The following is a 22123-nucleotide window of genomic DNA, read 5'->3' as shown; positions in this document are numbered from 1 at the left end:
TTGCTACAGTCAATGTCAGAGAAGTTACTGCCTGTGTTCTCTTCTGAGATTCTTATGATTTCATGTCTCATATTTATGTCTGTAATCCACTTTGAATTTATTTTTGTGTATGTTTTAAGAAAGTAGTACAGTTTCATTCTTTTGTATGTGGCTGTCCAGTTCCCAGCACCATTTGTTGAAGAGACTATCTTTTTTCCATTGGATATTCTTTCTTGTTTAATTGGCCACATCATTGTGGGTTTATTTCTGGGTTTTTATTCTGTTCTTTTGAGCTGTATGTCTATTTTTTTTTGCCAGTACCATACTGTTTTGATTATAACAGCTTTATAATATCATTTGAAGTCTGGAATTGTGATGCCTCTAGCTTTTCTTTTCTTTGTCAAGGTTCCCTTGGCTATTTGGGGTCTTTTGTAGTTCTATAGGATTTTAGGATTGTTCATTCTAGCTCTGTGAAAAATGCTGTTGGTATTTTGGTATTTTGATAGGGATTGCATTAAATATGTAGATTACTTTGGGTTTCTTCCAATCCATAAGCATGAATACCTTTCCATTTCTGTGTGTCGTCTTCAGTTTCTTTCATCAGTGTTTTACAGTTTTCAGAGTATAGGTCTTTCACCTGTTTGGTTAGGTTTATTCCTAGATATCTTATTATTTTTGGTGCAGTTGTAATTGGGATTGATTCCTTAATTTCTCTTCCTGTGCCTCACTGTTAATGTATAGAAATGGAACAGAAAGAAAGAAGGAAGGAAGGAAGGAAGGAAAGAAAGAAAGAAAGAAAGAAAGAAAGAAAGAAAGAAAGAGAAAAAGGGCACAGATTTCTGTATATTGATTGTATCCTGTGACTTTTCCTGAATTCGTGCATCAATTTTTATTTCTTTTTGTTGTCTAATCGTTGTGGCTAAGACTTCCAGTACTTTTATTTTTCTGCTATTTGAGTAAAAATGATGATATTGGACATCCCAGTCTTTTTCCTGACTGTAGGAGAAAAGCTCTCAGTTTTTTCCCGTTAAGAATAGTATTAGCTGTTGGTTTTTCATAGTTGGCCTTTATTATGTGGAGGTATGTTCCCTCTAAACCTACTTTGTTGAGGACTTTTATCATGAACTGGTGTTGTACTTTGTCAAATGCTTTTTCTGCATCTATTGATGACCATATGGTTCTTATTCTTTCTCTTATTGATGTGAAGTATCACATTGATTGATTTGAAAATATCGAACCATCTTTGCAACCCAGAAATAAATCCCACTTGATCATGGTGAATTTTTTTTTAATGCATTGTTGGATTTTGCTGAGGATTTTTGCATCTATGTTCAGAAATACTGGCCTATGGTTCTCCTTTTTTTGTGGTGTTTTTATTTGGTTTCGGTATCAGGGAAAGGCTGGCCTCATAGAATGAGTTTGGAAGTTTTCCTTCATTTTTTGTTTTTTGGAGTAGTTTGATAAAAATAGATATTAACTCTTCGAATATTTGGTAGAATTTGCCTGTGAAGCCCTTGGTCCTGGACTTTTATTTGTTGGGAGTTTTTTGATTACTGATTCAATTTCTTTGCTGGTTATCAGTCTGTTCAAATTTTCTGTTTCTTCCTGTTTGAGTTCTGGAAGATTATATTTCTAGGAATTTATCCGTTTCTTCTACATTGTCCAGTTTGTTGGCATATAGTTTTTCATAATACTTTCTTTTTAAATATTTATTTATTTATTTATTTATTTAAATTGGGGTTCAATTTGCCAACATCTATCATATCACCCAGTTCTCATCCCATCAACATAATACTTTCTTATAATTGTTTGTATTTCTGTGGTGTTGGTTGTTATTTCTCCTTTGTCATTTGTGGTTTTACTTGAGGATCCATTCATTTATTTAGCTAATATTTATTAAGTGTCTACTCTGTTTTAGTTGCTAGAGATATAAAAGTGAACAAAGCATACAAAATCTTTTGCTTCCTTGAAGTTTGCATTTTAGTGGTGATAGGAGAGAAAGATAATATTTACTATATAATAAGTGAAAGATATAGTATGTCACATAGTGATAAGTGCTATAGAGAACAGAAAAGCAGACATACACTGGGTGGGGCCTCAGATGCTTACATAAGGGCTTTGATATTCCTCTGAGCAAATCATTGTAGAGTTGTGAATAGAGATGTAATATGGTCTGACATATTTTAAGAAAATCACTCTGGCTATTGTGTTGAGGATAGATTGAAAGAAGAAAGATAGAGTCAAGGTCTCCACGGGCATCTGTGAACACTAAGCCAACACTGGTAATTGCCTGCTTCCAGAAGTCTTGTTATCTATGGAAAATAATTCATTATTTTTTCAAGCTACTTCTAGTCAACTATTCTATCACTTGCAGCCAAACTTATTTCTAACTGATACAGACAATTACCATAGTTTGTGAATACCTACTATGTGTCAGATGTTGTACTAGGTCCTAGGGGCACAAATATGAAAATATTTGTAGTTCTTATTATCAAAAAGCCTTGTAAGGTCCTTATACTCCAATTCTGGGGAACTAATGGGCAAATGTTATAATGCAATAAGGCAATTTCTTTAGCAAAATTTTTGTAGAAGGTGGGGTGAACATAGGGTAGATAGGAGGGCACCTTAGCCAAGTGAAGAGAAGGCTTCACGAAAGCTCAGCAAGTGTTCCCCAGGTTATCAAGTTAGTGGAGGGCATTACAGCCAGAAAGAACCAACCTCATGTGCAATATAGAACATGGAGTGTTTGAGACCTCTAAATAGGTCAGTATTCTTAGGGGACTAGAGTTTGGCATGGGGGACATGATGGCAAGAAGTGATGGAAGATTAGGCTGGAGGTGGATGGGAGAGATGATGGAGGACTTTGTATGGGCTATGGAGGAATATGATTTATCCTTTAGACAACAAGGAGGCAGTGGAGCTATCACTCTGGCAGCAGGATTAACAAGTGTTTATAAGGGAGTGAGACTGGAGAATAGGCAAGTGCAGGAATCCAGCAAACAAGCAGTACAGCCGGAGCCAAGGTAGGGTTGGCATAGAGAGGAAGGAATGCAGAGCTGGTAGTTTGTATGGGGTAAAAGATAAGGAGACAATCCAGAATGACCAACATACTGCACGTACCTCTGCAAGAATAGCCAGGTAATATTTTTGGCATAGAGATTACACCAAGAGGCAGTAACTGGTCTTTTTATGGACTATATTAAAGTATGACTGGTTTTGATATAAGCCTTTGGAGATTATGTCTGCTTAGCAGGTGATTCCACATCACTAGCTTTGTGGAAACCAGAGGGTAGCCCTAATATCTAGCCCAGGCTGTGCTTGCCTCCTTCCATGTGGCTTTGTGTTCAGTACACCATTTGAATGTCTTTTATATTCTCAACATCACTGCATAGGTAATAATACTAACAATGGCCGTAGTTGGGAATTAGCATATGACAAACATATTACATATACTCTTTTAAATTTTGTAATAGCACTGCAAAGAAAGTATAACTAACTTGAGGCCCAGAGAGGTCAAATGACTACCCTAAGACTACATAGCCAGTGAGGCTGAGCCAATTTACATCCTGGACCACCTGACAAAGCCTATATGCTGTTTTTGACGTGTTGCAAGGTAATCCACTTCATTATAACCCATTGTCCAGTCATATTCCAGGGTTCTGCATTTTGTCCACAGTCATAGAGCAGAAAAAAGTATGACATTTATAAAATACTTTCATATACACTAAAGACAAATTCTTCCAAACATGTTTTACCTGATTTCCATGAAGGAAATTGAGTCCCTTAGGGTTCCAAAGTTTCCAAAGGACTAAAAAGTATATATTGACAAAACAAATTTAAGGATCGTATTACTTATTTTTTTAAGATTTTATTTATTTATTCATGAGAGACAGAGAGAGAAAGAGAGAGGCAGAGACACAGGGAGAGGGAGAAGCAAGCTCCATGCAGGGAGCCTGACATGGGACTCCATCCCGGGTCTCCAGGATCACACCTTGGGATGAAGGCGGCGCTAAACCACTGAGCCACCAGGGCTGCCCAAGAGCATATTACTTATCTCATAAAAATACTTTACAATACAAAATAATCCAGTTTATTAATAAAAGGCACATAGTTCCTTCACAGAGAATGGAATCAGGAAGGGGTATGTCAGTTCCTTAACCATAAGAAGTATTGAGCTTCTTAGGACATGAACATTCAAGAAGTTAAATGTGATCAAGGCATAAAAATGATTATTTCACATCTGTCATGAGCACTTCATTCAGTGGTAGTGCCCTATTACTCTGTAATTAATTTAGTAAGTATCTACTGTATTTGGAGAGCTGCTTTTGTTGCTGGGAGAATGAGAAGGATGGAGACACGAGAAAAAAACAGTCATGGGTCTCATTTCTCTAGGTCTTTCAAGTAGTTTTTGTCTAAAAGGTTAAAGCAACATAAGATATCTCAATGACACTACTCAGGACTACAGAGTTTAATAGCCACACCTAAGAGATCACATTGTTTAACCCTTGAAGTTCACAAATAATGAAATTAATCCCAAAAGAGTTTGTCGCTTGCTGGAGGTCACAAAGATAGCTGGTGTGAAAGCTACCTCTCCCATGAATCTGTTTATATGGCTGTAACTTTATTCAAAAATTGATTTTAGAGTAAATAGTACATTCACTTGAAAGGGGAAAAATCCTCTTCTATTTAATTTAGGAAAACAACAACAATAAAGCAAAGAAATGCCAGTTTGTCATTTGGAAGGGACCTGATCATGAAGGATTGTTACCCATCTTCCAGGATCTGCACTGTGGCTTTTAAAAAATAACAGAAAAATTTAGGAAACAACCTCAATTTCTGTCATTAGAGAACTGTATATATTAGAGTCCATCCATACAGTGGAATATAATACAGCCATTAACAAAATGAAACAGATTTATGTGTAATTGATATAGGTGTATTTTAAGTGAGAAAATAAAGATTTAGATCAATGCTATATATTCCTTTAACCAGTTTTTTACAGTCTCAGCTCCATGTGATTTAATATAAAATCATTTTTTCCAATAATAGCTATAGTGGTAGATACTCTCATTTGCATTACTCTATATCTATTAAAATTTTTTTTACATTTTAATATTTTCCCACAATTTAAATGTTTTCCATGTAGAATAATAAACAGTACTGTATTGCAATTTCCATATCCCAAGTGAGAGGTCATATAATATAGTGTCCATAAGTAAGATATACCTGCAAAGATTTTGATTTAGAACTGTTATTTAAAAAGGCGAGACATAGAGCATCCATTTGTCCCCTCTCAGCAGAAGTAGAACTCTAATTTCTTTCATTTTCTTTCCTCACCAGCTGTTTTGTATAGACTGGGAAGAGTGGAGCTAGGATGATGGTTGCAGCAGAAGATCCAGTATTTTAGCCTCTTGAAAAATCCCAAGAGAGGTATCTAGAAATCTTCCTTAAATGCAGAGGACCCTTTGTTCTCAAGTCTGGATTTTTTTGACCAGAGGTATGGTATCAGGAAAAGCTTAGCTCATTTTCCTAATGATTTCCAGATCCAAATTTTTTATGGGAGAAATAGCCTACTTTTTTATCATAGAAACTGAACACTTAAGCCAGTTACTGTCCCAATTACTTTTGCAGCTAGGATAGAGATATATGGTCCTGCCAATCAGATTCATAAGCCATGGGCTTTGAAAAGGGAGTTAGTGATACTAGAAAGTAAGAAAAAAGATTAAGAAACAAACAAACAAACAAACAAACAAAAAGATTAAGAAACATTCTATGGGTGGCAGCAGCTGGAATGATAAAAGCCAATTTCCAGAGCCATTAGACACTTTTGGGCAGCATGGGATGTGGCCTTCAGCTGATGCAGTGGCACTCTTGAAGGACAAGAGGGAGATGTGACATTGGCTCTGGGCCTCGTTACAAGCTTCATCCTTTGTTTTTGCATGTCATGATTCTGTTTCTTCCTTTCTATTTCTGGGTTTCCCAGTAACCTTTCTTTTTTTTTTTTTAATTTTTTTTTTTAATTTATTTATGATAGTCATACAGAGAGAGAGAGAGAGAGGCAGAGACACAGGCAGAGGGAGAAGCAGGCTCCATGCACCGGGAGCCTGACGTGGGATTCGATCCCGGGTCTCCAGGATCACGCCCTGGGCCAAAGGCAGGCGCCAAACCGCTGCGCCACCCAGGGATCCCCCCAGTAACCTTTCTAATATAAGCATTTAATGCTATACATTTCCCCCTAAGCACTGCTTTAGCTATATTTATGAATTTTGGTCTATTGTTTTTTTCATTTTCTTTCCATTCAAGATATTTTCCAATTTTCTCTGTAACTCCCTCTTTGACTCATGAGTTATTTAAAAAATATTGCTTAATTGTCAAATATTTGAGGATCTTAAAGATATTTTATTATTGATTTCTTCTTTAATATTATTATGAACAGAAATCTTAATATTTTTGAGATACTGTTGTTGAGCCAAGTGTTCTATAAATGTCAATTAGGTTAAGTTGGTTGATAGTGCTGTTTAGGTCACCTACATCCTTACTAATTCTCTATTTGTTCAGTGACCAATGTCACTGAGAAAAAAAATACTAAAGACTCTAACTGTAATTGTGGATTTGCCTCTTTGTCCTTTCAGTTGTCAATTTTTGCTTCATGTATTTTGAAGCTGTCTTGTTAATTGCATATACATCTGGGATTATTATGTCTTTTTTATGAATCTACCTCTTTATCATAATGTAATGTCCATTCATCGTTGGTAATAATTCTTTGTTCTTAAGTTTATTTTGATATTAATATAGGCACTTTGGCTTTCTTTTTATTGTTTGATTAGTGTTTATTTCTCTCTACTTTTAATTTACCTGTCTTTTTAAACTTAAAGTGGATTTCTTCTAGGTAGCATATAGTTGAATCTTGCTTTGTTCTTTTAATCCAAACTGACACTGTTTTTTAATTGGTATGTTTAGAGCATTCACCTACAATGTGATTATTGATATGATTGAATTAAAAATCCATCATATTTTTTTTTCGTGCCTGCTTTTGGATTTATGATGCCACTTTATCCTGGCTTTGATTTTTTTTTTAACCATAGGCCTTATTACCTATTTAGATAGATAGATATAGGTAGGTAGGTAGATTGATAGATAATAGAATGAATACTTGTGCCCTGCCCATTCATATGTTGAAGATTTAACCCCCAATATTTTGGAGGTATTTGGAGGTGGCATCTTTGGGGAGGTAATTAGGTTAGATGAGTCATGAGAGTAGAGCCTCCATGGTGGAATTAATGTCCTTGTAAAAAGAGGAGGAGAGTCCAGAGCTTACTCTCTCTCTCTATTATGTAAGGACACAGTGAGAAGGTGACAATCAGCAAGCCAGAAAGAGGACTCTCAGCAGGAATTGAATCTTATCAGCACCTTGATTTTGGAGTTTCCAGCCCCCAGAACTGTGAGAAATAAATGTCTGCTGTTTAAACCACTCAGTATAGTATTTGTTATGATAGATAGATAGATAGATAGATAGATAGATAGATAGATAGATAGATTTGATTATTGCTTTAAAGGAGCAACTATTACCCTTAAGCCTCCAAATTTCACTTCACAGACCGATGCTGGACAAAACATTAGCACAGGTGGTCAAAAAAGTATTACAAAGAGGATTCATCATAGCATTATTTGTAATACTGAAAAAAATTTAAATAATCTATCTACATTTCCATTTTTTTAGAAATAATCAAGTAAACTCTACTATATATCAGTTCTGTAGAAGACTATGCTTCCATTAAAAAGAATGAGACCAATAAATGTGTACTAATATAAAAATATGTCCAACTTAAGAAAAACTAGTTGTAGTATACCGTACAGAATATGGCACAATTTAAGCATTAAACAGAAATTCTTACCAAACAAACTGTATGCTTTCTCATCTTTTAATATATATGTGAATGTGGTTAGAAAAATTCTAAAAGGATACACAGTGAATGGATGATAAGTATACACAATTGAGGAACAAAGTAGGTGAGTAGGCACAGAGAAGTTTTGTTTTGCCTGTATTGTTTTAATTTTATCAATGAGAATCTATTATGTAATTAAAAATTCATTATTATGATGAGTGGTGACTAGGATTGTGTAGCTTGGAAAAGAGAGAAAAAAGAGATACACATGAATCAGGGAATTTTTTCCCTTTAAGTCTGATGTTTTATTCATTTCATTGGAGTAGGAGATTTGGAAGTGGGGAAGCAAAAATTGTCTGCTGCCTTTTGTCATACAACAGCAACACCAAAAAAGCACAGTGAGTGTTCCGGGAGTGCATACTGTGTCTGGGGTGTGTCCCAGTGTATTTAGTTATGCTCATTCATGCTGAGACATTACTTTTGCCCTTAAAAGGAGGAATTACAACATCAAACCTGGATTATTTTCATTTCCAAACAGCCCCAAAATGTCAACGCAAGGCTGTCAATCTTTTGTTCTGTTCCTCTTTCATAAACACTTCCTGGAACCCATGCCAATAGTAGAAAACAGAAGTAGGCAGGCACTGTTTTGACAACACTGAAAACGCCTGTGATTAGGAGTCAGGAGAGAGTAAAAGTGATTAATATGCTCCTAAAAGAACAGGGAGTACATCTCTAGAAGAGATTGTTAGATGGGTGTCCCTACTTGTAGACATTCTTATACCTAAACAAGAGGACGTGTTCTCACACAGGTTTCTCCTAAGCAACCTCTTGCTAAGTGTTTCCCGTAGCAGTTGCATAATGGTAAGGTTAGGTGTGTGGAAGGTTCTTGGAGGATGGCAAAAGGAGTGAAAAAGACTCTATTGGACCATAAAATATTCTTCAAGAATAAAGTGAGTTTTGGTATCTTTTTTAAACCAACAGACAAGGATCTTCTGAATTTAGCAGCAAGCCCTGGGATGTGGCACTTGACAATACAATTACTGGTTTTTAATTTATGAGACAGAAAATCTTTGTTTAGCTCATTGCTCATAAAGTAAGGTTGCCCTTGAGTAACTTTAATTACATACCCATCTTTTTACCAAGTGGTTGTCTTTTTCCTGTAAATATCCTCAGTGGTGTGTAGTTTGAACTCCAAAGGGCTTGTGAAAAAATGAACCAGGAAAAGAAATCACACTGACCAGCACAGGGAAGCTTCTCTGTGTCTGCCAGAGGTATATGTGGAAACAAAAGTTTTCCTGATAATTTATATTCACAAACCTCCACCCTTTGAGGTTAACTATTTTTATATCATATAGTCTTAGAAACTCTAAGTGAAAGATTATGTTAAATATTGGTCTTGGGTCTATGGTACACCGATGTTACCTTACAGAGGTACAGGCATACTTTGGAGATATTGAGAGTTTGGTTCAGACCACTACAATAAAGCACAATAAAGCAAGTCAAATGAATTTTTTGGTTTCCCAGTGCAAGTAAAAGTTATGTTTACTGTACTGTAGTTGATTAAGTGTGCAATAGCATTATGTCTTTAAAAAACAATATACATATCCTAATTTAAAAATACTTTATTGCTAAAAAAAAAAAAAGGCTAACCATCACCTGAGTTTTCAGCCAGTCATAATCTTTTTTTGCTGTGCAAGGTCTTTGCTGGTGGAAGGACTGATCAGGGTGGTGGCTGCTGAAGGTACGGTGGCTGAGGTAATTTCTTAAAATAAGAGAACAATAAAGTTTGTTGCATCAGTGGACTCTTTTCATGATTGATTTCTCTAGCATAAAATGCTGCTTGTTAGCATTTTACCCACAGTAGTACTTCTTTCAAAATTGGAGTCAGTCCTCTCAAACACTGCCACTGCTTTATCAACTAAGTTTATATAAGATTCTAAATCCTTTGTAACCATTTCAACAATCTTCACAGCATCTTCACTAGGAGTAAATTCTATCTCAAGAAACCACTTTCTTTTGTTTATCCATAAGAAACAACTCCTCATCCATTCAAGTTTTATCATGACATTGCAGCAATTCAATCACATTTTCAAGCTCTGCTTCTAATTCTCGTTCTCTGGGGGTTTCTTATTACATCTGCAATTACTTCCTCAACTAAAGTCCTAAACCCCTCGAAGTCATCCATGAAAGCTGGAATCACCTTCTTCCAAAGTCTGTTAAAGTTATTTTCACCTCTTCCCATGAATTGGAAATGTTCCTTAATGGTATCTAAATGATGAATCCTTTCCAGAGGTGTTTAATTTACTTTGCACAGATAATCAAATGTACTTGTGGAAAATATACTTGTGGAGTGTATTTATATAATAATAATTCTTGAAAGCAGAAATTACTCCTTGATCTGCAAGCTTCAGAATAAATCTTATGTGAGCACACATGGAAACAATATTCATCTCATTGCACATCTTCATCAGATGTCTTAGGTAACAAGGCGTATTATCAATGAGCAATAATATTTTAAAGGGATTTTTTTTCTGAGCAGTAGGTCTTCACAATGGCCTTAAAATATTCAGTAAGCTGTTTTAAACAGATGTAGTGCCATCCAGGTTTTGTTGTCCCACTTATAGAATGCAGAGTAGACTTAACATAGTTCCTTAAGGGCCTTCGAATTTTCAGAATGATAAATGAGCACTGGTTTTAACTTAAAAGTTATCAGCCACATTAGCCCCTAAGAGAGTCAGCCTGTTCTTTCAAGCTTTGAAGCCAGGCATTGACCTTTCTTCTCTAGGTATGGAAGTTCTAGATGGCATCTTCTTCCAATAGAAAGCTGTTTCATTTACACTGAAAATCTGCTGTTTAGTGTAATCACTTTCATGGATTATCTTAGCCAGATCTTCTAGATAACTTGCTGCAGTTTCTACATGAGTACTTACTGCTTCACCTTGTACTTTTTTTGTTGTAGAGATGGCTTCTTTCTTCAAACTTCATGAACCAATCTCTGCTAGCTTCAAAGTTTTCTTCTGCAGCTTCCTCACTTCTCTTAGCCTTCATAGAATTATAAAGAGTCAGATACTTCTCTGGATTAGTCTTTGGTTTAAGGGAAAGTTGTGCCTGCCTTGATTTTCTATCCAGACCACTAAAACTTTATTCATCTCAGCAATAGGGCTGTTTTGGTTTCTTATCATTTATGTATGTACTGGAGTAGCACTTTTAATTATCTTCAAGAACTTTTTGCATTCACACTTTGGCTAACTGGAGCAAGAGGTCTAGCTTTCAGCTTTTCTTGGCTTGTGTCATGCCTTCCTCACTAAGCATAATCATTTCTAGCTTTTGACTTAGAGTGAGAAACATGCAACTTTTCCTTTCACTCAAACACTTAGAGGCCATTGTAGGGTTATTAATTGGCCTGATTTCGATATTGTGGTGTCTCAGGGCATAGGGAGCCCCTGAGGAGAGGAATTGTTGGTCAGTGGAGATATCAGAACATACACAATATTTATTAAGTTTGGCACTGCAAAAAAAAAGTGGCACTGCAAAAAAAAAGTTACAATAGTAACATCAAAGGTCAGTGATCACAGATACCATAATAAATGTAATATTAATGAAAAAGTTTGAAATATTAGAATTACCAAAATGTGACACAGAGACACAAAGTGAGCAAATACTATTGAAAAAAAATGGTGCCAATAAGATTTGTTCAACATAGGATAACTGTAAGCCTTCAATTTATAAGGAAGCACAATTATCTGTAAAGTATAGTAAAATGAAGCACAATAAAACAAGATATACCTTCAAAGTCCTTCTGAAGATGAGTTCACATTCTAAAATTACAAGTTGTCAGGCGACAGTCCTCCAAGGGATAGAATTAGGCACAAAACATACAGTAGGATTAGAAAATAAAAACTTCATATAACCTAATAATTTGATTAATAACTGGATTAACCTGAATCATTTTGTGATTAAGGACTGACAAAGAAAAAACCCCAAACTATTAGAAAAGAAATGACACTTACAAAAAGAAAGAGTGAGCAGAATGGAAAAGACAAAATTAGATCCCTACCTCACTCTGTATACAAAATAAATTCCAGATATATTGGGATTTAAGTGTGAAAAGCAAACTTTAAAACTTTTAGAAGAAAACATAGGGGAATTTTCACCATGGGGGTAGATTTTCAAGTAAAGGACACAAAAATAAAAAAAACATAAAAGAAAGATGGATAAATTCAAGCTTTATTAAAATGAAAAAAATTCTGTGGAAAAAAAATACCACAAACAACAAAGGAAGAAAAAAATAGTCTGAGGAGGATACTTGCACCCTATATAAAAAGGAATCTTGTAACTTAATAAGAAAATGATAGTCAATACAATTAGAAAGGATATTAACAGTTCACATAGGAGGCAATATAAGTGGTTGATAAACATGTGAAAAGATGCTCCACTTCACAAGTAATCGTGAAGTTGCAAACAACAAAAATTGGCAAAGATGTCAGGAAACAGAAAGACTTATGCATGTGGGTGGGGCATACATTGGAGAGAAATCCATTGTGGAGAGAAATCTGGTAGTATCTAATAAAGCTGAAGATGTACATACCATCTCTTTCACCTATCTGCAGAAGGGAGGTAGTTGGTGAATACCAAGTGACCAACTGACTTAATCTGAGAAGTTTTTGGTTTTATTTTTTTTAAAGATATTTACATTGAGACAAGTGGAGAGGATTGCTTTTCTGAATAACTTTTTAAGTACCTGCTATGCCTGCCAACAAGTCCCAGTTGCTTCTTTAGCAACTGTTTTGGGGTGTAGTGAGCAACTAATTAAAATGATGTGTTTCAGAATAAATGGGCATGAGAAAAACTTCTTTGGAAGTGAAGGCACTGCTATGTAGTCCTTTGCATTTAACAACTAAAGATGACAAAATTTAGAGGTAAAAGAAAGGAACTAAGTAACTTATGAACTCACTCTAGAAAGGCAAGATAAATCCACTCCAAATGGTCTTACTCAGCATAAAATTTATTCAAAAGTACATTGAAGTCAGATTCTGCAGTGCAGACTAATCATATGGTTCTTGAGCTTTTAGCTATAAGATGAAACTCTAAAATGCTTAAGTACATTTGCAGCTATTGAATTTCCCTGATTAAAAAAAAACACAACTTTCATTCCTATTGTAGGTTTTTAAAGTAATTAACTCCTAAGCATCTTATTTTTCTTGAATTGGCCCTTGTACAAAAATTTGTTCATTGCTGCCCTGAGTGTAACCATGTGTAATAGGAACAAAAATTTAAAAGGAGGAGATTCACCTAACTGAGCAATGTTGGAGACAGTGGGAAATATTTTTAAAAGCAGTGGCCTTTTCCCCACTGGAAGGCATCCACCCATTACTATCCTGCAGGTTGCAATTGGTTTGCCCCTTTATAAGACCAATCATAATAGGCACGTAGAAAATAACTTCCCCCAGTGATTTTGAGAAATGACCAAATGGAAACTATTTATTCCACCATTCCCAAACTTGTGCATATGTGTACCTTTGAATGAATATATCTTTGGTGTATGTGGCTTGCTGGAGATTTTTCAGGAGGTTTCACATTCAGGGAACAAACACACAGTCCCAAGAGTAAGGCAAACACCTTCTGTACCCCAAACATTGAGACCCGGCCCTAAGCTAAGCAGATTTAAAAATTGAATAAGGAAATAATGAGTGAGGTGGGTTTATAATGAAGGTTGACCAGGATTTATGATTTAATTTATCTACTTGTACTGCTTCTTTAGCAACTGTTTTGGGGTGTAGTGAGACTCAGCCTGGTGACTGATGAAAATGATTGCCCTATTCCAGTCTAAATTAAACTGGGTTGAGATTTTGGAGTGACAGCTACCCTTTCAGACCTAGGCTTTCAGTGTTTCCTTGGTTTTCAGAGAGGACAAGAGGAGATAATTAGGAAAAGAGAGGCTTGTTATTAGAATAATGTCAGAGTTGGGCAGAGAGGTAGATGTTCATGGGCTTTTGAAAAGAAAGCATTTGTCAAGTCAGGCTCTTCAGGCTGATAGAAAACAGCGGCACGTTTTCAAGATACTAAAGGAGCCCCAGTGCTATGTACAGCACCTTTGATGATCACTTCATCAAGGGTAGCTGCTTTGGACACTGGATATGCACAGGTGGGCCTTAGCGCAAAAGAACACCTGGTGGGCATTCTAAGGGAGGAAAGTAATATGCCCTCTTAAGCCTTCCCCATCTGGTAATACTTTACAAATCCTTCATTGCCTTATCAGCTCTTGCTGCCTCCAAGTGCCTTTCCATCATAAATGCCACATGCTCTGAGCCCTGTGAACACACTCTAGGTGGAAGGATATTGACTGTTCCTTTGTACCAGTAGCTCTAGAATTTGCCTCCAAGTCATGATATCAGAGTATGTTAGAGCTGCATTCTTTGGTCAGAGGAATAATTTTGCAAATGAGAAAGTAAGGCCCAGATAGGAAAAATGACTTGCTAAACTAGTCACTGGAAGAGCCAGCTTCCAAACTAGCTGCAGATTCAGTCTTGTGCTGGATGCCTTGTCCTCGTGTCCAGAGAGAGAGTATCTGGGAGAAATCCTTCAGGAGAATGGCAGATTCCTGTCCTCCCTGTCAGATCCTCATATCCTCCCACTGTCCTCACCCCCTTGCAGTGCCCCAAGCCACTTCCATCTCATTAGAGAATACCACTGGCTTTAAACCCCAATACCAAGAGGTCTAGAAAATCCCTGGTCCGCAAAGAAGTCATGGGCAGGGACAAAACCAAGTGCCAGCCAACCTAGTACTCCAGGTGGTGAACTTACATCTCTGTGTAATTTAATCATAAAATTCTCTTTGCGACTAGAACATTGGGAGAGGGTATTCCTTTTTTTAAAGAGCCAGATTCCCCCTCTTGCTTGGTACCTCTAAGGCATGTCAACTCATGAACAGCTGCAGGTGAAATGGACCTGAAGTGTATGGCAGGAAAATGCACATGGACTTCACAAACTTTTCCACTGGCAAAGCTAGGAATTCTTAGAACGGCAGCCTAGCACTGGGTTTGAGCAGATTTTCTTACTGGAAGTTCTGGTTCTCATCATGTTTTTCTCAGTTTTTGTAAAATTTGCAGATTTTATGTGTTTTCAGCTCTTTAAAAATACATTAACGCTTCAGTAGCGTTTTCTTGTGTTCCTTTAAGAGGCATATCCCTGAAAGACGGTTTCGCTAATTAAAGACAGGTTTTTGCTAATTAAAGCCAGAGAGTAGGCTGGAGGGAGTGGCTGCAGGACTCCATGCAAGAGGTGAGGAATTGGTCTTTTATTCCTGGGATCCTCCATCTCCCTTTCCCTCTACTGTCCAGATGAGTAAGGAGAAGTGGGAGATTATTTACCTATTCACCTAGTGAAGAGGTACACATGGCATATGGGGATGAAATCATCCATAGGTACCTGTAGTCATCATAAGTAAAAAGCTAATGCCCCTATATCCGACATTTGAGACATTGTGGTTAGAAAAAAGATAAGACTTTTTATAGGTAATTGAATTCGAAACACTTTTTTTACAGGTTGTACTTGCCCACGCCACTTTCTTTCCCACTGCTCCCTCTTGTTGGCCCCAGGGTTCTCTTGGGCAGGCCCCGTTGCTATCCATTGTTGCAATGTGCTTGTTCTCTCTGCCTTCCTTCAGGCCTCTCTCTCCTGCCTGGAATGAGCACCCCATCTCTTCTTTGCCTCTGGCCCAGCCAAGCCTTGCCTTGACTCCAACCTGCTTCCCAGCTCATTTCCCCCACTGGATGCTCTCTTAGCTAAGTCAGTCCATGCATATATCTGAGCCCCTGATTAAGGTAAACAGCTACTGGCTGCTGTTTTATTTGTCTGATGTCCCTTACCTCCTCTCCTGATGACATCACCTGCTGCTCCTTTGAGAAAACTACACATCTCCATTCTGTATGGTTTCCCTGATATACATTCCAAGAATCCTAATTTCTAACACTTATTACACTTTTTTCAGGGGCTTCTCTGGAGAGTGAAAACTTCTCAAGAGAGGAGACTGCCTACAGAGCTTACCTGCACGCCTACCTTGCTCCCTAACTCATAGTAGGAGCCCAAAAAATGCTTAGAGAAGGAAATGAATAATGAAGAATCAGTGCATCTTGACTAACAGAAGAAGGAAAATGCCTTCTTTAGATAATTAAGGGAAAACTTGCATTTAACCTAGACAAGTCAGTACTGTTCATATCTGCACATGACATTTTTTCTATTCTATGCTTCAGTTTGACTGCAATGATTAGATCAGAAGCTGAATCCCTTTATAGACCAGACCATCTAGGAGGAAACCACCATACAGACACTGGGCAGAGATTCATTGGGAAACATAGGGAAATGCAAGGATGTTAGGGTTGCAGACAAGGGGAGAAAGGTCAGGGTGAGGAAGTGTAGATAGGGGGATAGTATTGTAATGCTCTGCAAGTGGAGTCTTGAGACAGTTAGAAATGTCTAACCTGAACCTTCAAGCCACAGTAAAACCACTCTCTGGCCTCCCTCTCAGTTGAGTAATTTTTTGTTTACCTTTATTGCATAATTTTGTATTTCCAGTTAAGGGGCTGGAATGCCAAGGGCTTCTCCTCTCCCTATTGTTTCCCTGGGGGGTTATTTGGAAGAGCTATGAATAGCAGGATAGGCTTCTCTCCCCTGACCTTCCTCTACTTGATTTCCACACCAGAGTGGCCAATTCAATCTTAATCTGAAAACATCTATACTCTTTGGGATGAAGTCTTAATTTAGCAAAATCCCAAGAAAAGCCAAGCCACAAAAGGAATAGTCAGAAAAATTACAGATCACGTGCCCTTTTAGGGACTACTGACCCTAAGCTAAAATGTGAATCACCTCAGTATCCCCCCAAACTCCTATGGGTCCCCAGTTCTTCTTCCATTTCTACCCACCTTTCTTCAGGTCCTCAGAACCTTCATGATAGCACTAATTTTCCTCTTAACTGATGGGGAAAAAAATAATGTATTGCTTTTAAGTGGTATTTGGAATTTAGCAAGGGATAAATGCATAAGCCATAGGAATGATTCTCAAGAAGTAGGGTTTAGGTATCAGGGGGGATTTTTCTGGTGTAAAAAAATTTTTAGAGCTTCCAAAGTAATGCCATTTAGGTGCCTGCCAGTCAGCTTATTTTACAGCCAATCCTTCCTTATAGGTATTGTTATGGGGTCTTTATTATTTATGGCTTCTCAAGCATCCTTCCCAACCCTAGCACATTAAATCTAGCAGTTTGGGGCAGAGCAATCCTATTTCTCCAACAAAATACAATAACTTCTGAAGTTTCAGGCCTTTCCCTTAAATTTTACTACCCAGGAATTGTAGATAAGAAACTATTTCTTTTTCATGTTCAAGTTCCCAGTACCTAGCATACAGCCTGGCACATAGGTGCTTAGTAAATTGAATGGAAGTGACTCTAGACATCCCCCTCAGGGGCTCCCTGAAAACATTCTCAATGTTTTTGGCCCAGGGGAGCAGTTGCTCTTCCCTGACCACTTTGACCCCAGTACCTGAGCCCAGTGGACAGAGGGGGAATGCTTTCCTGGTTAAACAACCAAAAGTGTCAGCCCAGACTCAATCATAGCAATATTCCTCTCAGGCTTTTTTCTGCAGATATAAATCCAAATTGGCTACCTCTCAAGGTAGATAGCCAGTTAATAGAGAAGAAGGAGACTTTAAGAGACCCAAGACTGTATTATTATTTTTAATCAATACCTTTATAGAATTTACAGGAAGACTTGAATTATCTTGCCACAAAGCAATTTTAAGGGAAATTGTATAAAATGTTTTCATAAGGTTAAATATCCCACTCAAATTTACTTTTCCTCTTAAAAGAGAAGCATCACAAACTTTACCAGGAAGTATACTTAATCCATTTGGATGGGAATCCTTGACATTTTGACTGATAACAGACCTTTAATATTTGAGCTTATTGTTTTTTACAGTGTAATTTTTTTTATCCCATTCTAAATTTGATAGGTGGGTATGAATGGGAAAAACATTCACTATTCTGGTTTGGTTGGGTTGGGAGGGGGAAGCAAAGGAATCCAAGTTTCAAAGCCTGATTTAGAATTTAACTTGAGGCATGCTGGGTGGCTCAGTAGTTGAGTCTCTGTCTTTGGCTCAGGGCATGATCCCAGAGTTCTGGGATTGAGTCCCACATGGGCTCCCCGTGGGGAGTCTGCTTCTCCCTCTACCTATGTCTCTGCATCTCTCATGAATACATAAATAAAATCTTTAGAATTTAACTAGAGACCTATGAGGCCATTGAGAAAACCATAGTCTCTATTACCTCTATGTGTTGCTAAAGTTGTGGAAGGAAAGGAACATGGTTCTGTGCATGTGTGTAACAATGGAATCTGACCTAGGCACTGAGGACCGGAAGGCTTCCTTCAGAAGTGATACCTGAGGTGAGATCTAAAGAAGTAAGGAAGTTGAACAAGCAATGGGTAGAGTGGGGAGGAAAGAGGCATTGCTGACAGAATGAACAGCATGTGTGAAAGTCCTGTGGTAGGAGAGGGCAGAGTGCTTCTTCAGGGATTACCTAAAGCCTGGGTGTCTGTAGTGTTGGACTGAGAAGAGAGAAGTAGGGGATGAGGCTGCAGGGATCAGATCATGTGGAGTACTTTCTGGTGTCTCTTCTTTTAAGGACACTAATCCTATCAGATCAGGACTCCACCCATATGATCTCATTTAAATTTAATTACCTCCTTATATGCCCTATCTCCAAATATAGTCATATTTGGGGTTAGGGCTTCAACATGTGAATTTGAGGTGGTGGTATACAAGTCAGTCCATAATAGCCAATAAAGGAATCCATATTAAAATATTTGGTCAGTGGATTCTCAGGGTGGTTGTAGGCCTAAAATCCAATTTTGAATTGTTTCCTATGTGCTGGGCATGAATTTCCCTCGGGATGTGAGTGAGTAAGGGTGTGTTATTAACTACAACATATAAGGTTACCTTGAGTAAGGCCAGAGTTGAATGGGACAACAAGTTATGAAATGGCTGGGATGACCCAAGTATCCAGACAAGGAGCTGCAGAAATGTCAGGTAATTATCAGAATCTCTTTCCCAGTGGATCTCAGATATAAATGGGAGGTGACTGAATTCCACCAGTCAGTGTAGAATGGGGGCCAGAATTGGTTCATTTGATTACTGAAAAAAAGAGGTAATAAAAGAAGGCCAGAAGACCAAAAGAGAGTTGAATGACAATAGTTTAGTTTCTTTGATTCTGTGACTGACTGTTTTTGGTATTTGCTGAAATATACAGTTTATAGGAGTTATTTCCTCTTGGCAGGGCAGTGGTATACATTTGGCCTTCCTTCTCTTTTAAGCATAAGCTATATATCTGGAGGCCTGGGTGGCCCAGTTGTTGAGCACCTGCCTTCAGCTCAGGGCATGATCCCGGGATTCCAGGATCGAGTCCCACATGGAGCTCCTCACAGGGAGCCTGCTTCTCTCTCTGCCTATGTCTTTGCCTCTCTCTCTATGTCTCTCAGGAATAAATAAATAAAATATATTTTTTTAAGGTATGTTCATGGAAAGGAGTTCCTGGTGTAAGAAAATGATGTGAATGTTGTGGAGTAATTATTCTGAGCCAGAAGAGGAGGCTAATTAACCTTCTAAGAGTGACCTCTCTTAGTTACAAGAGTAATAGCTATTAGTTGTAAAATGTGTTCAGGGACAGCCACTGATTGATGTCCCCAGAGGTAAAAGCTGCCATGCAGAATCAGAGCTGGTCCTGGATGGAACCTTGAGACCATGGAGGGCAGCCTTCTCCTCTGGCAACTGAGGACTATAAACTTAAGAAGGATTTGTGTTTGAGTTGAAGTCACAGTCAGTCACTGGCAGAACAGAGACAAGAGCCCTGGTCCCCTAGATCAGAGCCTCTGCTCTTTATTTCAGACTCTTTTTACCCATATCAGGTAACTGTACAGGGTCTAGGAAATCCCCGTGTACATAGACTTCTTTCTTCCAGGACCCTTTTAAAATGTGGAGCTTTGGAGGTTTTCATTCCCTCTTCCAAATAACATAATGATAAAACCAAAAGATTGAACAGCGTTGTGAAACTTAGAAAGAGAGAAACTACAAATGGATAAAAGATCAGGGTGAGCTGACATTGCTATAAACTAGCTTGGGCTTCAAATGAAATCAGTCACAATTTTTGTTTTTCTCTTGGCTTCTTTTTCTTACCTCTTTTAGTAATATTATATTTTGCTTGGTTAATTGCATTTATATAAGACATTCCCAATGTTTTGTTGAGATTGAATGAAATAGGAGAAAAGAAAATACATTTGTGGACAAGGAGTAAGAAGAAATCTAGAGCAGAGAAGCAAGCCCCTTTCTGAATGCAAGCTGGATATAGACACCATAGACATCACCCTTGGGGTCAAAGATAGATACAGGAATCCTGGTTTATTTTTGGTTTCCCATTTTCTTGCCATTTATGTGGCATACAGAGTTGCTTCTCAAATCCCACACTTTCCAGCTTGTCCAGTTAAATCAGCCTTTAGGATAATGCTTCATTATAAATATACAGGAGAGAGAGAGAGAGAGAGAGTAGACATACTTTATATACTGTTAAAAATATGGAACTGATTCAAGATTCTAAGGTAAATAGACAAATGGAATGGAATGGAGACATCAGAGAGATTATAGACCCTATATTGGGGAACTTGACCTATGAAAATCGTGCTAATCCAAATCAATAAAAAGGACAGATTGTTTAGTGATGGTGTTAGGAAATCTAGGTCACTACATTAAAAAATAAAACAGGATCAATACTTCATGCCAATATAAAAGAAGACTTCAGCTGGATCAAATATCTAAATATGGACGCAAAACTATACAGCTAGTAAAATAAACCATAGAATATTTTTGTGGCTCAGAATGAAGGGGTTCTAAAAAGACCCAAAACCTTCAACCACAATGAGTAGATATGGATAGCAGATCGGGGGAAGGATTACCATCATCAACAAAATATTTATAATGACTTAATCAACAATGGGTTTATATGGAGAGTATACAAATGTTCCTGCAAGTCAATAAGAAGACAAAAAATTCAATAGAAAAATAGGCAAGGTATAAAATATAAAAAGTATGTCATATAAGAAGAAACTCAAATGGCTAGCACATATGTGAAGACATGATTAAATGAATAGTAATCAGGGTAATGCATATTAAAGCAGCCATGATATACTACTGTATTTCCATCAAATCATAAATCATAAATTAGAAATTTCATATTGTAGGGGAAAGTAGAATATGGTGACACGAACTTTTGTATACTGCTGGTGGGAATATAGCCCAGTTCAGACATTCTGGAGAAGAATGTGGCTTTGCTTAGTCAGTTAATGTGTAGTATGTATCTTACTCTTTGCTCTTGAAAAATTCTCACACAAGTCCTTAAGCATATAAATAACATGTGTTGGGGCATGGGGAGTTGAGGGGCAAATTAGGAGTCTGTAACATAACAGGGAAATGATAAAAGAGTAGTGAATTATGGAATACATTATGTATTTAGAAGCAACAAACTAGAGACACAAATAAATGATGAAAACATAATGAAGGTTGCAAAAATAAAAAAAAGAACAAAGTTTTATTTATATAATTTAACTAAAGCAAAAATACACACATGCAAAAAATACTGGACAATTTACATGGAAAAAATTTCAAAGTTAGGTGTCAAATCCATTGAAGGTATAGGTTAATGTAGGAATGGGGATTGAGGTAGTTAAGGACTACCTAGAATGCATTTTAAAATGAAACAAGAGTGGAACGTGGCATGAGTAATGGGATTAATATGTCATGAAATGAGGCTGATTCAACCAGCCCTCCATATCTAAGATCCAATACAAGTGTGTAAAATTAAAAAATATAATAAAAATAACCAATGAAAGATCTCAAATATTCACTTTAAGGAGTATAGAAAAGGTAAATATTTGATGACAGATTTATTAAATGCTCCCTCTCCTTAGTTATTTGCTTATTAGTAATACTTTGAAAAAAATCCAACATGGGAGACAGCACTTTAGCTCTCTTCTAGTATGATTTATTCTTCTATAGTAAAAGTGCCCTTTATTATAGCATTATTATAGAACATGTGGCTATCTGAAATAAAGATGACATTCAAAAGCCCCCTTGCAGTTAAGTGGCCATGGGATTAAGTTCTGGTCTGTGAGATGTGAGTAGAAAAATATCTCTCTCATCAGCTATTCATGAGGATTTTTTTT

General features: G+C 37.2%; 2 long non-coding RNA genes across 2 annotated transcripts in view; one reads left to right on the top strand and one right to left on the bottom strand.

Moving 5' to 3' along the window:
• LOC144314104 (uncharacterized) overlaps positions 1 to 22123 on the top strand; it is a 425152-nt gene that overhangs the window by 311578 nt on the left and 91451 nt on the right. Inside the window, exon 14 of the long non-coding RNA XR_013379769.1 lies at positions 5320 to 5476. This is a non-coding gene — a long non-coding RNA (uncharacterized LOC144314104). The remainder of the gene's footprint in view (positions 1 to 5319; positions 5477 to 22123) is intronic.
• LOC144314105 (uncharacterized) overlaps positions 1 to 22123 on the bottom strand; it is a 50014-nt gene that overhangs the window by 8779 nt on the left and 19112 nt on the right. The window lies entirely within an intron of this gene.

The sequence above is a fragment of the Canis aureus genome, chromosome 5 (assembly GCF_053574225.1).
Source record: "Canis aureus isolate CA01 chromosome 5, VMU_Caureus_v.1.0, whole genome shotgun sequence".
NCBI lineage: Eukaryota > Metazoa > Chordata > Mammalia > Carnivora > Canidae > Canis > Canis aureus.
Note: the sequence above shows the minus strand (reverse complement) of the source record. Positions and strands in the feature narration are given on the sequence as shown.